Here is a 5856-nt window from a genome sequence, read left to right as displayed (position 1 = left end):
TTTATTGCACGGGGGATAGAGTATAAAAGCAGAGAAGTCTTGCTACAGTTATACAGGGTATTGGTGAGGCCACACCTCGAGTACTGCGTACAGTTTTGGTCTCTGTATTTAAGAAGGGATATACTTGCATTGGAGGCTTTTCAGACAAGGTTCACTAGGTTCATTCCGGAGATGAGGGGGTTGACTTATGAAGATAGGTTGAGTAGGTTGGGCCTATACTCACTGGAGTTCAGAAGAATGAGAGGTGATCTTATCGAAGCATATAAGATAATGAGGGGGCTCGACAAGGTGGATGTAGAGAGGATATTTCCACTCATAGGGGAAACTAAAACTAGGGACACAGTCTCGGAATAATGGACCCCCCATTTAATACTGAGATGAGGAGGAATTTCTTCTCTCGGAGGGTTGTAAATCTGTGGAATTCTATGCCCCAGAGAGCTGTGGAGGCTGGGTCATTGAATATATTTAAGGTGGAGATAGACAGATTTTTGAGCGATAAGGGAATGAGGGATGATGGGGTGTGGGCAGGGAAGTGGAACTGAGCCCATGATCAGATCAGCCATGATCTTATTAAATGGCGGAGCAGGCTTGAGGGGCCAAATGGCCGACTCCTGCTCCTATTTCTTATGTTCTTATGCATTTTAGGTGAAGCTAGATAACCATATGAGGGAGAAAGGAATAGAAGGTTATGTTGACAGGGTGAGATGAAGAGGGCTGGGAGGAGGGGCTCATGTGGAGCACACCGACACAGACCTCTTGGGCCGAATGGCCTGTTTCTGTGCTGTAAAAGCGATGTCAAAAATAAACTAGCTATTAAATGAGGAGATGTTGTTTTTCCACAGAGTAGTGGATATGTGGAACAGACTCCCAGCAAGAACAGTCGATGCCGTGCCAATTAACACCTTCACAAAAGAGCTGCATGAATATCGGTCTGAGAAAGGATTGGCCGTCGTAAAGGTGAGTGCCAATACTGTCGCGAGCAAGGCGGCTCCACTCCTGGTGGGTTCATGGCAGAATGTATTTGGCCAATGTTGAATAGAATAGGTTGTAGTTAGACTGAGATTCCCAGCTGGGGTCAGGGAGACACGGATGAACTTAGGATTTAGTGTAACTGGTCTCTGCTGTGAGCGTGAGGAGTTTGCTTTTACAGAGCAATATGTAGTTCTATGGAACACTGAAACTGCACATTACGTGAACTGGCTGTCATAATGTCACGTGCGCCTGTGTGTGTTTCTCTTGATTATCAGAAGACATGAACACTCGAGTATGATGCGGCCAGATTGTGAATCCAACAAGCTGATTTATTATTACATATATGAGCAAAGAACAACAACGTGTCTTTATATAGCGCCTTTAACATAGTAAACCGTCCCAGGGCGCTTTCCAGGAGTGTTATACAACAAAACTTGACACCGAGCCACATAAGGAGATAGTGGGGCAGATGACCAAAAGCTTGGTCAAAGAGGTAGGTTTTAGGGAGCGGCATAAAGGAAGAAAGAAAGGCGGGGAGGGTTTAGGGAGGGAATTCCAGAGCTTCGGGCCTTGGCACCTGAAGGCACAGCCACCAATGGTGGAGCGATTAAAGTCAGGGATCCTCGAGAGGGCAGTGGCCAAATCTGAACTTAGCTTTCTCATGTTGTCGAATAAAAACCATGCCACCTTATCCCGATTACTGGCTTAAATGCACTTTCCAGCACATCGCATGTAAATATTTAACAGAATGTCTTCAACGAACCTCCATTCTCTCAAGCTGAAGTAGTACGGAAGACGCACCACTCTGGACAGACACCGCCTTTTAATTGTAATCTGCATTCTGTAAAACTCTGTGTTGTGGGTTTAACCCCCTTACGTGCTGAATTTAAGTTAGCTACAATACTTTAATATAAATGACCTGAAATCCCTGCATGTCAAATAGTAAAATATCTTGAAATTTTCCCTGCGGCGTTTTCCCTTGTTACCTCCTTCAGGAGATTGGAAAAGACTGGGCGAGAGTCCGTAACATTGTAGGATGTACCAAGGGCTTTGGCATGGAGTAGCTTTGTTAGCCTTTTCATCTTTTGCGAGATCCAATCATATACTGGTTCCCGGCTGTAGGTTGGACCAAGCAGGTGAAAGGGTTAAAACACTGGGGGAGAAAAGCAGGCACAACAGAGATAAAACCGGTGAAATTGTCCTGAATCAGAAGTGGCACATTACTGGAGGAATGGGGTGAGTGGGCAGTAAGGTGGCAGATGGAGTATAATGTGGGGATCTGTGAAGTTACTCACTTTGGTAGGAAGAATAAAAAAAAACAGAATATTTTTTAAATGGTGAGAAACTTTTAAATGTTGGTGTTCAGAGAGATTTGGGTATCCTCGTGCAAAAAAACACAGAAAGCTAGCATGCAGGTACAGCAAGCAATAAGGAAGGCAAATGGCACGTTGCTCTTCATTGCAAGGGGGTTGGAGTAAGGTAGTCTTGCTGCAATTGTTCAAGGCCTTGGTGAGACCACACCTGCAGTACTGTGCACAGTTTTGGTCTCCTGATCTAAGGAAGGATATACTTGCCTTGGAGGCAGTGTAATGAAGGTTTACTAGCTTGATACCTGGGATGAGAGGGTTGTCCTATGATTAGAGATTGTGTAGAATGGGCCTATACTCTCTGAAGTTTAGAAGAACGAGAGGTGATCTCATTGAAACATACAAGATTCTTAAGGGGATTGACAGGGTAGATACTGAGAGGTTGTTTCCCCCTGGCTGGAGTGTCTAGAACCAGGGGGCACAGTCTCAGGACAAGGGGTAGGCCATTTAAGACAGAGATGAGGAGGAATTTCTTCACTCAGAGGGTTGTGAATCTTTGGAATTTTCTGCCCCAGAGGGCTGTGGATGCTGAGTCTCATATATCCAAGGCTGAGATCGATAGATTTTTAGAATCTAAGGGAATCGGGAGATCGGGCGGGAAAGTGGAGTTGAGGACAATGATCAGCCATAATCTTATTGAATGGCGGAGCAGGCTCGAGGGGCAGAATTGCCTACTCCTGCTCCTAATTCTTACATTCTTATGGAAAGCCCCCTGGATTGACCACAAACTAAAGCGGGAAGATTGGGGCCGCGGGGGGGGGGGGGGGGGGCGGTAGGGGAAGGCAGGGGGTGGGGCGTGGGCAGATCAGGTAAAAGACATGAACACAGATACCCAACTATTGTTATGAAAGTGCAACTGGCAGGTTTAGTAGTCAGTGAGCAGATTTGAGGCAAACCCCCCCCCCCCTCCCTGAAAAAGCCGAGTAAAAAGCACAAATCCCAGTCAACCTGTGAAAAGGCAGAATGGCTCCAAAATGAAGCAGAGCCCAGGGAAACGGCGATTGGTTGAGGGCTCCAGCTGTTGAAGTGGGTGCTGCAGGTACGATTTGGAAGATGCAGCTAACTGAAAAGACCGTCTTGTCAGTGGCGAAACAGCAGATGGCAGTAGTGAGACAGGTCACGGCACAGCACAGTGGCTGGTTGCTTTGCGACTGTGCGATCAATAACACGCTATTGTTTGGTATTGGATGCATCCCCGCCTGGGAGAGCATTCCAAATATTCCGAGATTTTGGGGAGGGGATCTTTCTAAACTGACATAAATGAGCTATGAAGGACGTGACGGTTCTGAAGTCAGATGCCTGATGTATCCCGCATCATCTGGTTAGAGGGATCCTCCTCAGTGTTCTCGCGGGTTTACCAGGCTCTGTGAGACCCTGCCACATACCTACTGTGTATTATAGTGTGATATCAGCAGCATTTATTCAGTGTCTCTCACTGACCGGTGAGTGGGGAATTTCCTGCAGTATTTATTCATGGTCTATGCTCGAAGGAGAACAGCCTCAGCTTCCCTGGTCTCTGCAGATAACTGAAATATTTCACCCCTGGTACCAATCCAATGGCTCTTCTGCACCCTCTCTAAGGCCTGACATCCTTGCTAAAGTGTGGTGCCCCGAATTGCCCACAATAATCCAACTGGAGCCTAACCAGAGCCTAACAAAGGTTCAGCAGAACTTCCTTGCTTTTCTGCTCTGTCTCTATTAGAAAAGCCAAGGATCCCAGATGCTTTTATGACCAGCATCTCAACTTGCCCTGCCACCATCAAAAGCTTTTGTACATACACCCCCAAGTGTCTCTGTTCCTGCTCCCCCTCTAAAAGTATACCACTTAGTTCATATTGCCTCTTCCGACCAAAATGTATCACTTCATATTTCTCTGCATTGAATTTCATCTGCCCGTTTCACCAGTCTGCCATGTCCTCCTGAGGGTTGTTACATTCCACCTTGTTGTTCACTACATTTCCGAGTTTCGTGTCATCTGCAGACTTTGAAATGATTGCCTGTGTACCCAACTCCAGGTCATTAATGTAAATCAAAAAGAGCAGTGGTCCTAATACCGTCCCCTTGGGGAACACCACTGTATACTTTCCCTAAAGTCTGATAACAACCCTTCACCCCTACTCTCTGCTTTCTGTCCTTTCGTCAATTTGGAAGTTTTTGAAAGTCCTTATGCACACGTCAATTGCACTATCCTCAGCAACCCTCTCCATTACTTCATCAAAGAACTCGATCAATTTAGTCAAACATGATTTGCCTTTAACAAATCTGTGCTGACTTTCACTTATTAGCCCATACTTTTCCAAATGCCAATTCATTGTGTCCTATTCTCACACTCTCTCTCTGCCCCTCTCATTCCCTTGTTTAGATCTCCTTTGAGCTTTCTATATGCAGTTTGGTTCTCCAGTGTGCTAGGAACCATACCTTTGTCAGAAACGTCCTTTTTCTGTTTCATTTCAATGGTTAATGGGGAATAGCCTGCAATTTTTATTCAGGGTTGCTCAGACACTGGTGAGTGGGGAATATCCTGCAGTATTTATTCAGGGTCGCTCAGAGTTGTCAGAAACGGAGTGCAAAAGTTGGGAATGTGGTGAGAATCGGACTCTCTGGTAAGTAGTGGGTGGGTCGGGCTCAAACCAAAATTTTAGTTTACCATTTTGAATTTAACTTAGCACTTTAAAAACTGCAAAAAAGAAACTTCAAAGTTCGACAACAGTTAACAGAAACTGCCTGTCAGTGTCAGTTAACAGTTAACAGTCAATGAGTTGTACGTAACTGTCTGAATAGAGCTGGAGGAGCAGGAGACTGAGTAAGTACTTGTAACTTGGGTGTGGTTCAAAGGTGTATAAAAGTAAATATTATCTGCTGATGCAGTGTGGTCACATAGAGTTGTCGGAAACTGAATGCAGCATAAACAAAGTGTAAAAGTTGGGAATTTGGGTAAAAGTTGGGAATTTGGTAAGTGGGAATTCGGTGCAGAGAGGGGAAGGAGGTTCTGTTTTTTGGCTTCAATACTTGTAGTGGTTCATGTTACATATTTAAATATTTCCTATAATCTACCTATAACTTAAGCTACATCAAGTAATGAGTTGTAAAACTGTAAGCTAAGTTGATTAAATAGATGTTGAAAGGTTGATTTCCCCGGGCTGGAGAGTCTAGAACTAGGGGGCACAGTCTCAGGATAAGGGGTCGGCCATTTAAGACTGATGAGGAGGAATTTCTTCACTTGGAGGGTTGTGAATCCATGGAATTCTCTACCCCAGAGAGCTGTGGATGCTGAGTCGTTGAGCATATTCAAGGCTGAGATCGGTAGATGGTTGGACTCTCGGAGAATCAAGAGATATGGGGATCAGGCGGGAAAGTGGAGTTGAGGTCGAAGATCAGCCATGATCTTATTGAATGGCAGAGCAGGCTTGAGTGGCCGTATGGCCGACTCCTTATTTGCTCGGAACCTCACGACCAATAATCTCTGGATTGTTATCTGAGCCACTCACTAACTGGCATACAGACAAACAGATTAGAA

This window comes from Pristiophorus japonicus, chromosome 31 (assembly GCF_044704955.1).
Source record: "Pristiophorus japonicus isolate sPriJap1 chromosome 31, sPriJap1.hap1, whole genome shotgun sequence".
In the NCBI taxonomy this organism is placed as follows: Eukaryota; Metazoa; Chordata; class Chondrichthyes; family Pristiophoridae; genus Pristiophorus; species Pristiophorus japonicus.
This window is presented reverse-complemented; position numbering follows the sequence as displayed.